Source organism: Dipodomys merriami, unplaced genomic scaffold, assembly GCF_024711535.1.
Source record: "Dipodomys merriami isolate MVZ:Mamm:240054 unplaced genomic scaffold, mDipMer1.0.p SCAF_13, whole genome shotgun sequence".
In the NCBI taxonomy this organism is placed as follows: domain Eukaryota; kingdom Metazoa; phylum Chordata; class Mammalia; order Rodentia; family Heteromyidae; genus Dipodomys; species Dipodomys merriami.
Genome location: NW_027202604.1, coordinates 13,869,283 through 13,889,111, shown reverse-complemented (window position 1 = coordinate 13,889,111; position 19,829 = coordinate 13,869,283). Strand labels below are relative to the sequence as shown.

The 19,829-nt window shown below is 38.1% G+C and overlaps 1 protein-coding gene across 8 annotated transcripts in view; it reads left to right on the top strand.

The window, feature by feature from the left end:
• Thrb (thyroid hormone receptor beta) overlaps positions 1 to 19,829 on the top strand; it is a 365,706-nt gene that overhangs the window by 21,877 nt on the left and 324,000 nt on the right. For 2 of the 8 annotated variants that reach the window (XM_070018708.1, XM_070018702.1), the window contains exon 1: positions 6,810 to 6,939. The exons of the other annotated variants lie outside the window; for them this stretch is intronic. The gene's annotated coding sequence lies outside the window, so the exon portion shown is untranslated. Of the gene's footprint in view, positions 1 to 6,809; positions 6,940 to 19,829 lie in introns of those variants that run through there. 8 annotated transcript variants of the gene reach the window in all.

The window sequence follows — 19,829 nt, the reverse complement described above, 5'->3', positions numbered from 1 at the left end:
GACTTCTGAAACTATGCTTGCTCTGAAATTTTGCTTATATTTTTTTCAAAAGTAAGCCTGGTAAGTAAAAATTATACAAAGTAATTTTTTTAAGTTTTGGGGATTGAACCCAAAGCATCACTGTCACTGGGTAAATGCTCTACCAGTTGGACCATGGCTCTCTGGCCTTTTGTTTTGCATTTTGTTTTAAATAAAACTTTCACTAACTTCCCCAGGGATGGCCACAAATTGGACTCCTCCTACTTTTCCCTGAAGAACAAATGTGACCACAGGTGTGCACCACAACTCATGGCAAGACTGATTGTTGATTAGAAGTTTAAGGACAGTATTATATAAAATACAGAGTGAACATTTTATTTATTTTGCTTTTGAGTCCTGAGACTATGTATAAAACATCATTAACAGTGTTTTAAAAATTGCAAGCAAACGAGGCACCTGTGGTTCATGTCTACAATCCTGGCTACTCAGGACACTGAGGTCTGAGGATTGTGGGTAGAAGCTATCCCAAGCAGGAAAGTCCATGATACTCTTCTTATAGTTCCCTCCCCCCAAAAGCCAGAAGTAAAGTTATGGCTCCAGTGGCAGAGCAGTAGCTTTGAGCAGAAAGCTAAGGGAGAATGCTCACACCCTGAATTTGAACCTCAGTACCAGTACTGGTACCAAAAAATAAATTTAAAAAACATCAAAATGGCTGGAATTATTTTAATATGCAAAGTTCTCAAAATGAAGCTGAAGAAAATATAATGTATTACCATTGCAAGTGCTTAAATTGTATTTATGCACTTTATCATTTTGACTTCATGATCTACTTTATTTCTTGGTTAACAATACTCATTTTCACAGAAATGTTTGATTAGCCCCTTTCCATGAAGAACAAGTTTATAGAAGATAAAGCATATAGGAATTTCACACAAACTCCTGCTGGGTCTACCAAGCTAAGAAGACTAAAAAGGAAAAAAAACCCGGTAAAGTGGGAACAACAGTGTGAAACTGCTATCTGAAAGTCTCCAGAGCTGTGTTTCTTATTTTGCCAAGAAAAATTAGGTCTTCTGTCAATCAGTTCAATTAGACTCCCTGGAAACTTGTCTGTGAGCAGGCCTAAATGGTGTTCCCTTCCACTATACTCAACTGTCAAAACTGGAAACACATAATTGTTTGCATTTCAGTAAGTGACTATAAGGTCCTCAGGAACTAAGAATGTGAAGAAAGAAATCTTTTGTACAGTTGAATTTTGGCATTCTTTACATACAGGAATGAATCACCTTCTTCAACAAGTCCAGGACTTGACTTTGCCAAGACTAGCAGAGAGAGTGGGAGGAGACAATGGGCTTCGTGTTAGAGCCCCTTGTAGAGCTGAATTCCTTTTCTGGAGCCAGAAGGCCAGAGGACTAAATAAATTCTGGCCAGATGTGTCCATATACTTACAGTGTTTCTAACAGGAAGGACTGAATGCTGGCTCCCCATAGACATTACAAGATGGTGCCATTCTTATTGATCGTATAGGTGGATTTTTGACTATCAGTGGTTGGGTTTAGTATTCTCTATTGAGAATACTAAGAATAGGCTAATAAGGTCTCATATATCCTCCAAAATTGTTTGTATTGTCTTGCCATGCATACTCACAGTAGTATCAATATAACATGGTAGGCAAACTATAAAAGTGGTGTATAGACTACAAGAGTATGCCCACCAACCAACTGATTTGACCTGGGGAAAATTGTTTCGCTTTTATGCATTTCAATTTCTGGCTCTATAGAAGTAAGTTTTAAAAATTGCCTGCCATGTAGGACTATGAAGAGTAAGGTATGTGAAAAGAAAATCATCTTTGTGGAGCTGTGACTTTGGTCTGAGTTTTTTGTGAATCTCTCTGGCTCCCTGACTATTTTCTCTCTGTTAGAGACAGGAACAAGGTAGGGTAAGAGAAAGGGAAGAAACAAAGGGAAATTTAAGAATACCCCTAGCTTCTGTATTCACAGAATTTTTCTTTTAGTTTTTATTTTTTTGAGCAAAGCCTATTTCTTATGGTGTCCCTTTGGATAAGACGGAGATGGGCAGGGTGATCATGGGCCATTTCACAATGGAACTGTCATGTGCATGGGATGTTTTCATGAATTAACAACAGGCTAGAAGTGGAGATTTGCCAAGAACCATGAGCTTTCTGTCACTCCCATCTTATGGCTATGGTGAAGGATTTCATGAAGATGATATACTTGCCAAATGTTCAGGGGTCACAGAGTTGGGAAGGAGAGCCAGAATGCTCCAATACAGAGATTGGAATGAAAGATATGGAGGGCTAGATTAATGGGTTTTGATCAAGAAGACATGAAGGAAAAGACTGTCTCAAATCACAGCATTCTACAGAATTCATGTTGGAATTCCAAATTCTGAGAGACCAACCAATCATGAATTTAGTATAAGCTGCTGCAAAAATGTGGGTACCTCAGCCCCTACGGTGGTTTTAAATCCCATGAAAATAATGATTCTCGAATTTGAGCTGCATCATAATCACCTACAGGGCTTGTTAAAACACAGATTGCTGGGCCGGATCTCCAGAGTTTCTGATTCATTAAGCCTGGGGTGGAGCTGCAGAATTTATATCTGCAACATGTTCCCAAGTCGTACCAGTGCTCCCAGAAATCATTGTTTTAGAAACTTCTCTAATAAAAGGACAATCTGGCTCATATCTAGTAAATTATTTTGTCATTGCATACTTAAGTATTTGGGGGCAATCCTGGCTCCTTCTCTTTCATTCAGAACAACAATCCAGAATAATGGGCAAAATTCTGGAGACCAAGTAATATTAAGGATCATTGAGGAAAGAGAGAACAGAAAACCTTCTCGAGGTAGCAGCTTCTTTAAATATCTGAGAGATTTGATGGACTGAAGAGTGTCTACATTGGATCTAGATTAACCTGGCTTTGACTCATAGCTCTGCCCTCCTTTTATATATTTAACAAACACTCTACTGTAATTACTAAGTTAACACCAGGCATGATTCCAAATATGTTTACATATGTTAATTCATGTAATCTTCATAAGAACTTTAGAAAGTAGGTTTAGCGAGGCTGAACAACTTTCCTAAGGACACATAGCAAGGCTGTATTGAAACTGAGATTTGAATCCAGGCATTGGTATGAAGTTCAAGTTTTTAAGTACTGTATGACATGGCCTTTGCACTACTGGCTCTTCTCTTATGATTACCTTTGAATCCTTGGAATATCTCCAAAGTTTCTGTGACTCTGTCCCTTCCTATTTAAAATGGGAAAATACTTTTCTCATAGGTTTTTCCGAAGAGTCAAAGAGCTGGTATTCATAAAGGCCTACTTAGTGACTTCTGTTTAAACTTAAGTGACAGTCAAGCAAAACTGTAGAGGCAAAGGGTAAAGTTGGGGGTGGATGACAGAATTTACCTATCAGTGATGATATCCAATAATATGCCACGACTTCAGCTTTGACAGTGAATCTTGGAATCCAAGGACTCTATACTGGGAAAGCCATTCATAGTATCTAAATCTGAAGGGAAGACTGGATTAAAACATTTTGAGTTTAAAATTGTACTTCTAAAACCAGGCCCAAAGAAACATAGGTCCCATGGTTTCCCTTATTTGCAATATCTAGTATATGTCTGAGTCAAGGAGAAAAGGTCAGATAAGGTGATGTTAGGGAAATGAACCCTAAGATATGTATTCAAATGTTTATTTTCCTTTCATGCGATTGTTTCTAACACATTTATAAGATTATTTCTTTGTTGCTTTGTATGTCCTTCCCCCACAGTATAACCCCTGCTTTCACTGTATTTGATGGTGGTATAATTTGTGGAGGGGAAGGGGAAAAACGAATCATTTAATAGGGATACAGGTGGACCCATTGCAACAATGAGATGTACAAGTCGTTATGTCGAAAACGAACTTTACAACTTTGGTGTGGGGGGAGGGCGGGGGGGGGGTCAGGGAGAATTGGGTGGGGGGGAGGGGGAGGATGGGAAGGGATAGGAAGGGGAAACAAAGGAGGAGGCTACAATGCTTGATAAGAAATGTACTCATTATCTTGCCCATGTAATTGTAACCCCTCTGGACGGTATTTTCACAATTAAAAAAAAAACTCAAAAAAATCGTACTTCTATGTAAAACAAAACAAAACAAAAACCCATTGGCTTTCTTCACTCTAATCAACAGTCTTCATCTAATCCATTGATTGTTTCTCTTCACTTGCTTGAAGCTTTGCATATGGTCTATAGATCTTGTCTGTCACAGCTAAGGCAGGCATAAAAATAAGTTTTATATTCTGTTCTTTATTAATACTTACCTCCTTTTCCCCAGTGCACACACAACTGTTCCGTGCATTGCTCTTCAACTTTCCATTACATATGAAGGTTATATTTTGATTTTTGCATATTACTGGCTCCATAATATTTTAGAGCAATAGTAACATTTTCATGGATATTTCATTGTATTCCAATAAATACATGATTGCTTTCCAAATGTACATATTTATAGTGAGGAGGATATTTCAGGTTATCTGAAGACACGTGAGGAGAAAAGCTTATCTAGGCCTCCTCGATTGTTGGGCAGTTGCATGCTGGGGTAAGCTTGTATGGGTACACAAGGCCCATGAGAATGGTTTTTACTTGAGATGCTTTTCTAGCTCCTGTATGGATCCCACAAAACATCCCAGGGAAAGAGATGTTTGATCAAGAGTTAATAGGAATCAGCTTGAGAAAGATTGTGTGCATGGGTGTGTGTGTAACTATGTGTATGCTAAACTAGGGGTCAGCAGACACCGAAAAGTTGAAAAGTAATGTAAGGAAGTACGTACTGGGCATGCATACCAGACCTCCTCCCCTCTGATTTCTAGAACCTTACCTCCAAGTCTTTATACACCAAGCAGTAGTTTGAAAAAAAATGTATGTGTTTGTATTTTAATGTTGAGCAAAATTGTCCACCCAGAATTCTTTAAAGGCTAAAGTATAATTCAAAATTGAGGATTACTAGCTACTCAGAAAGCTGAGTCTAAGGATAGCAGTTCAAAGCCAGCCTGACAGGAGTCTGTGAGACTCCTATCTCCAACAAACTACTCAGAAAAAGCTGAAAGTGGTTCTGTGGCTCAAGTGCGCTATCCTTCAGCACAGAGAGGCTCAGGGACAGAGCCCAGGCCCTAAATTCAAGCCCCAGGACCAACAAATTAAATTAAGGATTAACTAGAAACCTATTCAGGTAAATAAAACCCAACTAATTAACCACTCTGAGATCCTCGCTGAAAGAACTATTACAGGATACTTGGATGACAAGATAATTGAATTAAGAAAGCAGGACTAGGTCATGGGGGTGGGGAGGAAATAGTGTGCAAAATGACAAACATGAAGTCAAATCTAACCAAACAACGATATTATTGGACACTACTCTGAAGGGTTTTGGTTAAAAATAGTACAGAACGTAAGTACTCTCTAGCATGGATGAGGGGGAGATGAAAATAGCACCATCTTTATATTATTTGGGGAAAAACTACAAATTGTTGTTTTCTTTATATTTTGCTTGATATACAAACTTGAACATAATCACAGAAATAGAATATGAGATTTCTATCCTAGAGAGTGGGGGGAAAGGAAATAAACCAGTTGAGTAGACAGCAGAAAAATCCCCAATATTAAATAATTATGATAAAGAAGAAACAACAAAAAATACAAATTTAATAAGTTATATATATATATATATATCATCACAAAAAAGTGAATAAACCAAGCTCTTCATTTTAAAGATGAGGATCACACACTACACTAAACAATCCATAATTTAGGTGTACTATGTATACATAATAGACCTAAAACAGTAACATTTGAAACTAATAAGACACAAACAGAATAGCCAGGTAAATTCTAGTGAAAATAAATCTAGAGTTGTAACATTCATATTAGACTAAAGATTCTAAGGTGAGACTTAAAGAAGATCTGTATTATCACCATTGGTTATTTGGGCCCAAGTTTAATAATTTACATTTATTGTTATTTCCGTTGAAATATACTATATTTACAAAGTTGGGGCGACTGTGAATGAAGGGAATTCTTATTCATTTTTTCTTTTTCTTTTTTTTTTGGGGGGGGGTCCGGTCGTGGGGCCTGAACTCTGGGCCTGGGCACTGTCCCTCAGCTCTTCAGCTCAAGGCTAACGCTCTACCACTTGAGCCACAGCACCACTTGTGGCTTTTTTTCTTTTTGCTTATGTGGTGCTGAGGAATCGAACCCAGGGCCTCATGCATGCAAGGCAAGCACTCTACCACTGAGCCACCTTCCCAGCCCCTCTTGTACATTTTTTCAAGTGTCAATACCTCTTCCAAAGAGAATAGCATGAGACAGATAATTTCATTAGTGTCCTTAGAGGTGACCATCTAAATTACCAGTGCTATACCTATGGGTGCCATTAATTCTCAGAGAATGGAAGGAAATGCTTGCTAAATGACAACTTCCAAGCCTGCCTTCCCAATTCCTGGGAGGTACTTTGTCCACCATGAGACTTATTATCCGAATTAAGTACACTTCTGAAGCAATTTCTAATCAGAGTGGAAATTCCCCAGGCAGTATAATTCCTTTTTAAACTCACTTCATGAAGCAGTAACATAATTACCTCTGCCTTGAAAAATATAGTACTGAGGTCTTTAAGAGACTATTATCAGATTTAGAAATGAGCTAGCATGAAGACAGGTCTTTCCTCTCTTCCTGACTCTTTTCCCAGTAACAAAGTTGTATAGAAATCTTAATCCTTTTACTTCTGCTTAGGTTTCAGATACATCTCCCTTACCTCTTCAATGGCCTTGGCTACAGGAAACAGGCAAAATCACCTTCTGTGGGCCACAGGGCCTGAGTAAATCCTTCAGAAGAGTTGGTCTCTGTCCAGGAGGAAGGCTGAGTTGGATAACCTTTCAGCAGTGATGGAAGAGAGATCTTTGGTGGGTAGACCTCATGCTTACTCATGCATAGGAGCAGTTTGTCTTTCCAGTGCCCTGTCCACATAGTCAGTGTCTTGCCCAGAAGAGTTTGTGGGGCTGGTAGCCTGAGAAACAAGATTATCTTTTTCCCAGGCTTCTGGGTCACTGCTGCTACCTCTCAATGCCATTGGAAAAGCACCTGGAGGAAGCTCCTCCCTGGCCGCATTGAGGGACTACTTCCTGGAGAGGAATGGTAGTGACAGGAAGTGTTTTCTCCCTTTGGATCTTGCAGGAGGTTTATCTCATTCCTAGCCAAAGGGAGCCCTTTACAACAGATTTTGTTCTGTCTGGAGTCTGAGGCTTCAAATGAGCTGCTTTGCTGGCTATTTATTGCCATAAACAATTTCAATCACAGAGATTTTTCAGGATGTTTAGCATTTGTACTAGAGCTGTGATACCAGCTAAGTTTTGCTTCTGACAGCAGTAGGTGGTACAGTATAATACAGAGGCTTTCCATCTGTAAATTTCTTCATTTTTGCTTGGAATAGTTTGTTCAATTTGACTGGGGTCCTCTATTCCAGAATTGTGGCTATCATATGTGTGTATTAGCATACATTATTTATACAAGGGGTGTTTCATTGTGACTTTCCATACATGTACAAAATGTATTCCTATCAAACTCACCAACAAATTCTCTCTCCCTTTCCTTCCTCTCACTTTCAATATAATTTCATCAGGTTTCATTGTTCTGTTTTCATATATGCAAGTAAAATACTCGGATTACAATTTTGACTGATTTTTTGAATTCAGATAAAATGTGAGTCCATTTGAAGGTACAATGTTGGCTAGATGATGTAGTTTGTGAACTCGTGTTTATATTGAGCTCCTTGCCCATTTCAAATGATCTCTTGTATTTCTATTCCTCTCATCAAAAGAATAACATTTGTATTGTTACATTCAATATTACAAAAAACATTGGCTTAACCCCTACCTTCCATAGTTCCTTTTTGGAGCTAGCTTGAAAGAAAAACAAGGTTTTCTGCAACATATGTCTATGGCACATGGAATTCTAGAAAATCAGCCTAGAAAGAGACATAGATCATTTATTCAAATGCTCTCAATTCCAAGAAGAAACATTTGGCCCAAATGAAGGTGCTCACTTGTCTGAGGCACATGCACTTTGAGTCAGCAAGGTATCCAAGTCCTTGCTATGTGAGGCCCTGTCGAAGATGCTCTCTGCTGACAGTTTTAATTTGTAACAATTCATTCCTAAGAGATAACTGAGCAGTGTACTGATGGTTCAAGCCTGTAATCCTAGCTACTCAGAAGATTCATGATAAGAAGGACAATCAAAGACAGGTTAGGCAGAAGAACCCATGAAACTCCAGCAAAATGCTAAACTGGAAATTAGGTTCAAGCATCAGAATGCCAGCTAAGCAAAAGTTCCTGAGTTCCAATAATTGTACTAAGCAGAAAGAATTTTAAAAAATTGTAACTGTTCTTGTAGCTGTTTACCCTCTACCTTACTAGCCATCCTTGACATGTTGCTGTATTTCCTTTCAGACCCTTTTCTGTGTTCATCTTTGTAGAAAAATAGGATTGACCCTCTTGGCTCAGTCTTCCCATAATTTTTGGGCTGTTTTTTTCACCAGTGTCAGAGGAGCATTATCACATGTGAGTGAATATTATTTTTAATGACTGTATGGCAGCCTACACTACAGATATGTCATACCTAACACACCTGCTTAGAAACTGTTTGGAAATTCTTGGAAAGCCAGAGAGTCTTTAAACCTAGTGTCATCTCTCTTTACTAGAATAGATATCCTATCAAGTAAATAACATCAGATTGCTTTAGAGGATAAATCTGTTCAGCTTTGACTTGGCAAAAAAACTGTTTAATTATTAAATTAATTTGCTATGTCCTCATTTATATAAAGATACTCTGCTATGTCTTGGTAAATAAGGCCTGTACCTTCACCGTACATTTTATAATGTTAATTAAACAAGTAATAGTGATGCTAATACAATAGCAGCTATAATTCATTCAAAGTGTGCATAACCACATGCCAAGCTTTTTAAAATAAATGTTATACTAAATCCACACAACAGCTCAGTGGAATAGGTGCTGGGTTTATTATCATTTCATGAAATAAAAGAACTATAGCTCAGAGAGGTTAAGTAACTTACCTTTGGTAAAAACCCTGGTAAGCAGAACAATCTTATCCATCTGAATTTATCTTTCCACAATTACGCAGAAGTTGTTTCTTTCCTTGTTTCACATCACATTGGGAAATTGAATCTACTGGTTTGAAATACAAAGCTAACATCATTAGCATATCACAAATCACACAAATTGCCCTGAAAAATAATTTCCTCTCAATTATCTGCTTTAATAATGGGAAAAGTCACAAAAAATTTCAACCCATAGTGCTAGTTCTGTAATGCCCATGATTGTTTTTACCAGATTTTTTTTCCTATCTTTTAATGTGCCATTCAGACTAATGCTGAAACAAATTTCCTCTGGTTCATTTAATCTATCTTAATGTAAAGGAAAAGAACATGAAAGTATGTTTCCTAATTCACTAATTGACTATTTTCAGAATTAGTTATTTGGTTTTGAGACTCCCATCCAGGGAATTACTCAGTAATTGAGATTGTCAGCTACTAATGTTTTTAGAGATGGCATCTCAAACTGAATTGCCCTGGTAAAATAAAGGAGGAATGAATGGATAAAGCTTTTAACAAGTGCTCCTGGGTCTTTGGAAAGTTTGGATTTGGCATTCTAAAATGCCAATAAGTAAATCTGCTAAGTAAAATTGTACTTAATGAGCACAGACTAATATTCTTTCTGAGTGAAATGAGAGCAAAGAGATGGGGACAGTGGATGAGATCTTAGGGCCTTCCTGATCTATGTGGATTGAAACATCAAATGGCTAAAATGTAATTGTGTATTTGCTGAAATTGTCTTATGAAATTCAAAAATATATTAATATACCCCCAGCATACAAATATAAATACATTCTCAATCAAAACACTGACATGACAAGTACATAAAAACTTGGTAGCCTGATTATTTTTCCCTTTTAGAATGTATATGGTATGTAACGTATTTAAGAAATACAGGCTCTAAATATTATTCCCTGTACAGTATTTCTTTTTTTATATATTATTTTATTTTTTTGTGTGAACATACTATACAGAGGGGTTACAATTACATGGGCAGGATAATGCATACATTTCTTATCAAGCATTGCAGCCTCCTCCTTTGTTTACCCTTCACATCCCTTCCCAGCCTCCCCCCTCACCCAATCCTCCCCCCCACCCCAGCACCAACATTGTAAAGCTCGTTTTCGACATGACAACTTGTACTTCTCATTGTTGCAACAGGTCCACCTGTATCCTTAAACGACTTGTTTTTCCCCATCTCCTCCACAAGTTATACTGACATCAAATATAGTGACCTGTGCAGTATTTCTGTACTGCTGTAGAACTGAAGTTTCCTTTTGAGTTGTGTGTGTCTAATTCTCCCAGTGCAGTCTGTAAATCACTCCTCAGGAACAGGTTGGGTGTTCCCAGTGGAACATCCATTCTCTGGAGCCACCTATACAGCTTTGGCTGCTCTGTGGGAGAGGAAGGGACACTTATTTCATTTTATCATCTATGAAAGGTTCAGTGGACAAAACTGAAACTAATAGCTACATTATTAGCAGCCTGTACATTGAATAGTAATCTATTGAGTGGTCTGAGTGGTTGAAAATGTGAACTTCACTGAGAAGCAATGTGGGGTCATAATTGTAGAATCCCTACAAAATACACACACACACACACACACACACACACACACACACACACACACACACACACACACACACACATGCAGTTCTTAAAATATTCACAAGAAAGTATTTTTAGCACAAACTACAGGCCAGAATTTAAGACTTCTTTAACAGTTTCAGAGCCATCCTCAAATATTCTTTTATTACAAACCCATTTCTGGCCTTCCATGCCAGAACTAGGCAATGCCATTGGAAGCTTTAGCCTGCTGAGTTTCTCGAGAGAGCTGGGGCACAGTCACCCAAATCCAGCTACCAAACCTCCTAAGAGTCACAGATAATCTGTCAGCCATGGTGATTCATCTGCCTCAAAGTGTTTTTTTATTTCCTTTACTTTGATATTTTCTTTAGAGCCCTGTATAGATGTACCACGGGGATGTGTTAGAAATACAAAATCTCAAATTCCAAAGACATTGTTTATAAAAGTAAAAAAAAATCAGTCCTGAAATTTATATGGAACCATAAAATACCCTGAGGAGCCAAAGTAATCCCAAATTTTTAAAAAAGTAATGCTACAGGTATCACAATACCTGCTTTCCAATTAACCACAGAGCCATAGTAACAAAAATAGCATGGTACTGGCACAGAAGCAAGTATGAGACTGATGGAATCGAATGGAGGGTCCGGAAATAAATCCACACAGCTATAGCCATCTTATTCTCAGCAAAGATGCCAAAAACACACTTTGTAGATAAGACAAATCAACAAATCAAGCTGGGAAAAGGAGGTATCCTCATGTAGATGTCTGACATTAGATTCCTACCTCTCACTCTGTATAAAAATCAAGTTGAATATGGAGGTAAGCCTTGTACTTCCAAAAAGCAGAAGCAGGAAGACAATCATTTGAGGCTGGCCTGGACTGCATAGTGATTTTAAGTCCCATGTAGGATTACATAGCAACATTGGTCTCAAAAAAGCAATTTAAAAGACCTGAAACCACTAAACAAAAACTGAGGAACACATTTCAAGGCCCAGTCATCGGCAACAACTTTCTCAATAATTGATAAAAGATATTGTATCAAATTTAAAAAGGAACATCTGCACTGCAAAAGAATAATTACCAGAGTGAGGGAGACAGACTGCAAAATGGGAGAAAATGTTCGCCAGCTGTTCATCTGACAAGATTTTAATATTAAAAATATATGAATGAATCAAAATATTAAAACCAAAAGAGCAAATACTCCAATAAATAAATGGGCAAATGAATTTAGCAGACAGTTCTCAAAAGAAAAATGTACAAATGGCCAATAACTTCTTGGAGGAATGTTTAACATTCTTAGTCATAAAAGAAATACGAGTCAAAACAACCTCAAGAGTATAGTTCACTCCGGTTAGAATGGCTTTCATCAAGAAAACAAACAAGATACATTGTCCTCATAAAATGAAATGTTAGAGCTGGGAATGTGGTAGAATATGCTTGAAGTCTTGGGTTTTATTCCTCAGTACCACATAAACATATAAAGCCAGAAGTGGTGCTGTGGCTCAAGTGGTAGAGTGTCAGCCTTGAGCAAAAGAAGCTCAGGGACAAGGCTCAGACTTGAGTTCAAGCCCCAGGACTGGTAATTGGTTAATTAATTAAAATAAATAAAATGATACATTGGATTTAAACCCCTGTATCAAGCTACTTAAGACAATAACAATGAAAAAGAAAGTAAAAAGGAGTTTCATACTCTGGTGAAGTTGCAGAGGATGAAGAAATTGTTATACATTGTTGACAGCAATGTAAATTAATGCAGCCACTGTGGAAATCAATATAGAGGTTCCTCACAAAAGCAAAAACTAAAACAGAACTATTGCTGATCCAATTGTGGTACTCCTAGGTATATCCTCAAAGTAATTAAAAGTCAGCTTAAAATAAAGATACAGATATGCCTGTTTGTTGCAGCACTATTCACAATAGCCAAGTTATAGAATTAGCTTAGGTACACATCAGCAAATGTATATATTCACAAAGGAGCTTTACTGAGACAAGAGGAATGAAATTATGCTATTTGGAGGAAAATAGATGGAACTGGGGATCATCATGTTAAGCAAAATAAATCAGACTCAAACAAACATCAGATGTTTTCTCTCATATTTAAAATCTAGATTTAAACATACACATAAAAGTAAAAAGGGGATTATTTGAGAAAAAGATAGTGGCCAGGGGAGAGGGAAACTGGAAATTAGGGAGGTATAAATATGATCAAAAACATTATATTTGTATGTAAATATCTTAATGAAACCCATTATTTTTTTAATATATATATGTGTGTGTGTGTGTGTGTGTGTGTGTGTGTGTGTGTGTGTGTGTGTGTGTGTGTGTGTGTGTGTGTGTGTGCTAAAAAAGAAAAAGAAGTGTGGACTGTGAGCCCCACCCTAGACCTGCTGGACCAGAACCTTCATTTAACAAGATGCCAGGTGAATTATTCATGTTTGAGTGGCTCTGCTTTCAAGCACTGAAGTAACACTGAACAATTGCCACAGTCATGACCCTGATGAATTCATATGGCTTTCAACTGTGCCCAGCCTATGAAGCAAGTGTCCTCACTGGGAGATGTGGCCAGGTGTTTCTTTGAGTATAGCACTAGAAAGTATCTTAGGCTCCCTTGTATTGAGATTTTTAAATTTTTTTTCTGTTGCTTAAATGGGTTATTTAATGACATGATGATGTTAAAACAGCCCTATTTTTATAAAAATGGAAAAGAACTCCAAACACTTACATAGATACCAAAGATGTACTGTTTGCAGAGATGTTCTTTAAACCTAGTTTCCTCTGTTGCCTTGTAAGATTCTACTAAAGAAGGCTAGAAATCTAGAAATTTATTTGAAAAAGTAGAAATCTGTGTTCCATTTTATTATTTAGAAAAATGCATAAGAACCTCAGGGAGTATTATTCCAGTTTATAAGAGGCTTTCTTTCGTTCATCAGTCATATGTAACTATCCCCTGATCAAACACCAAGAGTAGGCAGAATGTCTTTAGGGATCAGACATTAAAGGACTTAGAAAAGATGTTAGGGAATGCTAAGCATAGCTTACCTAATCTAAATATACTTTTCAGTATTGGTCTGTTGCAAAGAAGCTTTTTTTAAAAAAAATCTATTTTTATTTTCTTTTGCAAAGAAGCTTTGAGTGGCTACATCTTCCTGGTTATACAAGTGGGGAGGGGACTGCATTTGGTGGTAAAAATACTCATTTTTCTAATGATGGAATTAATACAAATTTTTGTGAGTCAATCCATTATTTCTGCTCTCTTTCTCTCTCTTCTCTCCTCCTGACCTTCCTCCCTCCTTCCCAGTCTCTCCCTCTCTTGTTACTCTTTTTAGAGTAATGTGTAGTTTAATGAAGTTTAACTAGAAACGAAATGAAATTTATTAATTTGTGGCACACACTCAAACTGCCAGTATTTGTGATAACTTTTCCCTAAAGTTTTTCTAGACAAACTGGAAATCTGACAAAGTTACAGTTGACTACCTTTATCCTTATACCTAGGATAGCTGCTAATGGTTCAAATGAATACTCTGAAAGGGAAAAAACATCTGTGTTTTTTTGTGTTTTTTTTTTAATGTCTCATCACTAACATCTAACATCAGCAGTGCATGAGGATTCTGATTTCTCTGAAAGGGAATTGTTAATACACCAAATATTATACTAACTGGATGATAGGACAATAGTTAAAGGTATTTATCACTGTCGTGAATGAAATTTGATTCTATCATCTCATGAAACAGCGAAGGAACTGATTTCCTTCTAAGTCAATCACTATTCAGCAACAACTACAACAGATTGAACAAATGGATCCTATATATTTCACAAACACTTCCAACTTTAAAATGCTTTGCTCTGAAACCCCTAAAAGACTTTGTTTTCTTTTATTTTTCTGCCAAATTTTATGAGGAGATCAGAGTTTGCAGAGGAGTCTAGTGAAGCAGCTAATAATTTAGAGCTAAATGCTCTAAAATGCATTTTTGAAAGTAGACGAGTAACAGCATAATAGTGATGTTTAAGTAGAACTTCACATTCTCCAGCTCATTTAGGGCAGCACTAAGGCTGAGCACACTCCTTTCTCCTCGGCAACCAGATAAGTGGAATAGTAAAACTGAATCCTACATGCCATTAACATACAATTCCCTTATCCCTGCCTACTAAATAGGAGATTCCTTTGGGATGAAGCCAGAATTCCTGTAGGTACTTTAGACTTTCTGCAACAGAGGAAAGCAGCAAGAGAGGTTGCCAAGGAATATCTAAGTAAAAGATTAACTTTCAGGGTCAAAATTCTTATCTGAACAGATTGAGTGATTTGATTATTTTTGAGTATTGTGTTGATACCAGTTTTTTTTTTAAATTTGACTTCTGAGTAATAATTTAACTGAAGCCCCACTTGACCAACAACTCACAGCAGCACCAAAATAAAATGACTTTTATCAGTTCACATTTCTCACTGACACAAGAAAACATGGGAAAATAGAAGCCCCCAAACTGGATGAGATCTCAAAACCAAGAGTTTGGAAGAAAAGAGAAGCAGGTGGAAAACAATTTTGTTGGAAAGGTTAGAGAGAGAATTCAAAATTCAATCCATCAGCCCATCTGGGATGCTTTGCACCTCTGCTTAAGAACAGAGTAAAGATAGTGACTAGCTTAGGAGCTAGGCACCTGTGAAAGCTTCCCTCTTGGTTAGATATTCTAGTCTAAACTTCCTGGTCTGTGCTGACTTTAAGCAAATGTCATTTTTCTTATAATTGTAAATACTGGGCCAAGGAACAAGTACACAAGGAAAGCCACCAATCATTGTGTCCATGGGGCCTGCTCTTTTTATAGCTTAATTAGAATTCCTATCCATTCATGAGACTGTTCTGTAGGTTGGAACTGCTTTGGAAAATGGCATTTCTTCCCTGACCTTTTTTCTTTTTGTTGGTCATGGGGCTTGAACTCTGGGCTTGAAGGTTGTCCCTCAGCTCTTCAGCTCAAGGCTAGCGCTCTACCACTTGAGCCACTGCACCACTTCCAGTTTTCTGAGTGGTTTATTGGAGATAAGAGTCTCACAGACTTTCCTGCCAGGCTGGCTTTGAACTGCAATCCTCAGATCTCAACCTCCTGAATAGCTAGGATTATAGGCATGAGCCACCAGCACCTAGTTAGTCTGACCTTTTAATGGTGCTATTGAAAAGTAGAAATTAAAACTCTCATCTGAAGAAAGTGATAATTATTATTTGCATTATTTTCATGGTCTACTTTCAGTCTTTACTTGCCTATTCAAGCCATCTCAGATTCACCAAATTGTAAAACCTGTGGCCTTTTATGGTGACATCTCTCACTTAACATGTTTTCAGGGTTTATCCATGTTGTAGCATGGACTTGTAATTCTTTTTATTACTTAATAATGTTTATTATGTATGTCATGATATGTTATATTTTGTTGTCTCATTTATCAGTTAATAGGCACCTGGCTTATTCTGATGTGAACATTTGAGTATGAGTTTTTGCACATTTATTTCCATTTCTTTGCGATTTTTATCAAGGAGTAGAATTCCTGGGTTACATAGTAACTTTACCATTACCTTTTGAGGCTCTACTAAACTTTTTGTGGTTTATGTTTTTAATCATAAAAGTGATGTACAGAAGGGTTATAGTTATATGTCAGGAAATGAGTACATTTCTTTTTGAACAGTGTCACCTCTTCCTTCATTATCTCCCAGTTTTTTCCCTTCTGACCCCATTCCCCACAAGTTGCATAGTTCATTTTCAACATAGTGTCTAGTGGGTATCATTGCTGCATTTGACTTAGTCTGCCATTTTTGTGTTCCCCTTACCCTCCTCCAAACAGATAAGCTTGCATACAAGATAAAAATCAAAAACAAAGACAAGGGAGGGGGGAAAGCAAAATTTTAAAAAAACCTCTTGTTTCCATTTCTTCGAGTTCATTTCCATAAACATCATTTTATATGATCCTATGCACATAGTTATTGAGTCTTTGTGATCCTCTGCTAAGAATATCCTTCTTTGTCTCACTCTGTGAATGTTTAGAATCTCATATAATTTGTCCTGTCCAAGTGTAATTTTTTGCTTTTACAATCCAGTGTGTGTACTTGTAGATTTTTAACCACAGTATGGTAATGGGAGATTTTTACTAGCTAAACTGCGTTTTTGTGTGTGTGTGTGCGTTTTAATGTCTCATCACTAACATCTACATCAGCAGTGCATGAGGATTCTGATTTCTCCTTACCCTTGCCAATACTTACTGTATTGGCACTGAATAAGAGCAGTTGAGAGGCTTATTTGCATGAGTTTGGCAGTCATGATGACAACACAAAGGCTGTTTTGTTTTGCTTTTTGAGTGTGCCAATCTTGGGGCTTGAACTTAGGGCCAGGACACTGTCCCTGTATTGTTTTTGCTCAAGGCTAGATCTCTACCACTTGAGCCACAGCTCCACTTAGATTTTTTTTGGATGGGGACGGGTGTTTAATTGGAGATAAGAGTCTCCTGGACTTTACTTCCCGGGCTGACTTCAAACCACAATGTTCAGATCTCAGCTTCTTGAATGGTGCCCAGAAAGGCTTTAAAAAAAGTCTAGATAAGCCGGGCGCCGGTGGCTCACGCCTGTAATCCTAGCTACTCAGGAGGCTGAGATCTGAGAATCGCAGTTCAAAGCCAGCCCGGGCAGGAGAGACCGTGAGACTCCTATCTCCAATAAACCACCAGAAAACCGGAAGTGGCGCTGTAGCTCCAGTGGTAGAGCGCTCGCCTTGAGCTGAAGAGCTGAGGGACAGCGCCCAGGCCCAGAGTTCAAGCCCCACAACCGACAAAAAAACAAAACAAAAAAAAGGTCTAGATATATTGTAAGTTTTTTAATTTTTAAAAAATAATATCTTAGAGATTTTTTTTGGTTGTTTCTACGTTTCCAAATATTGAATATTACATTTAGCAATTTTATATAGATGTTGTAAATGAAGATGCATACGTACATATATGTAGAGTTGTGGACTTGTTAACAATGAGGATAAGATCTGAGACTTGAATCCTTAGGTGAAAACATAATAGAGAGATTTAAATGAATTTAGATGGCTACAATATCATCCAGTAATATAATCTTCCCAGACTACTCTTGTATATGTGGTTTATCATTGACCAAAATATTGTGTGACCCTGTGCGTGTGGGGGGGGGGGGGTGAGTGCGCGCACATGTGTATATTGTATAAAGGATCTCTCTGCTGAAGTCAGCGATGCTTTGGGGTTTTTTTTTTCCCCTGTCACTTAGATTTTTTTAAATTCTTTTTTTTTGGTCAAGATGATATACAGAGGTGTTTCAGTTACATAAGTAATGTGATGAGCACATGGCTTGTCAACCTTGTTACCCCTTCCTTCAATTTTCTCCTACTTTCTCTCCCCTCAACCCCCTTCTCCAAGACCGTTTCCAACATACTGTCTTGTGTATATCGCTGTTGCATTGGTTCCCTCTTACCCATCATCTCACGATTCTGTTTTTCCCCTTCCCTTCCCTAATTCAAACAAACATGTATACAATACCAGGGTACTAAAATTAAATACAGTAACACAGCAGATGATATATCGTAGGGGGTCGTCTCCGGTTAATTTATGTAAGTCTAAAGTGAATTCAAGCTTAATTCATTCAAACAATCATTTTTATCATCTGTGTTCTAGGCTCTAGACTAGGAGCTAGAAGTATGGTGGTAGATGAAACTGACCTAGATTGTACTTTGTAGAATTATAAACATGAACATGAAATACAAGTAAATGTAGAATTTGGGGTTTTTGTTTTTTTGTTTTTTAGCTACAAAGATAAGAGGTTGCTGTAAAAGATCAGATGGAGCTCTACAGAGTGAGAGCAGAACACAACAGCCCCCAGAATGAGTGATATGCAAAGGTCAAGACACAGATTAGAGTTTGCTGGGCTTAAAGAAAGGCAGGAGATCCATCAGGGTTACCTAGAGCAGCCAGGATCACAGGTGTGTGCTACCATGTCTGGTTTCCCTTCCATGGAGATAGAGTCTCTCTGACTTTTCTGGCCAGACAGGCTTGGAACCTTGATCCTCACAATCTCAGCCTCCCACAGAGCAGAGGATGACTGTACCACTGTACCCAGTTATGGCTTGTGAAGGGATCTGGTGAGTTTTCTGCCCAAGTTGGCCTTAAACTGCAATCCTTAGTCCTCAGCCTCCCAACTATCTAGGATCACAGGCATCACGTCTGGCTTATACATCTGCTCCATTTTCATCACAGTGTAGGATGGGAACAGTGAGTTGACAGGTCTGAGTCAGGGTTAGGGAAATGAAGTAGAAAGGCACGACAAAAATTGAGCCACCAAGGCAAAGATTTTAGTGCCTGAAATAATAAAAAAAATCAATGCAGAAAAGATCCCTGGTGAAAAATATTGATTTGAAGATAGAGAATTGGCATTACTGGTTTCTCCTTTGACCACTGAGACAAATTGAAAGCAGAGAGAGAGACTGAAAACCCTTCCCAACCCCCCTGTTTCTCCTAGAGTTGGTAGCTCCCATCAGTGGAAAGGGTTTGCCCAGTGATCTCTAGAAGCCAACGAATGTGTCCTGACCCCTGTGACCCTGGGTGCACTTGACCTTGGGCCTTCAGCACACACACACACACACACACACACACACACACACACACACACACACACGCACACACACACACATACCACACACTACTCCCCTTTTCTTTTCTATCAGTTACAACATAAACTTTGAAGCAGGGTTTTTACCACCCCCTCCCCTACACACCTCTGTAAATCCAGACCCTGCAACCCCTGGAACTGTTACATAAACACAAAGTAAAATAATCCAATGCTTGAGAAGAGCCTAGAGTTCAAAGGTGAGCCTTGTGTTCATCTGCTGGAGTCTGATTCACTCCTAAGAGACTCACAGAGAGACTGTGTCTGCAACAGGGACTGAGATGAGCATTTCCTTTCAGAGTGAGGATCTACTTTCTTTGCAAGGAGCTCTCCTTGCCAATAGAAACAGCAGGTCAAAAGCAGGCAGAAAGTGAGTGGAAGCCTTCGAACTCAGAATATTTCCTTTTGGTTTTAATTGAAAAAGATCAAGGTATTTGGAGTGCCTCATGG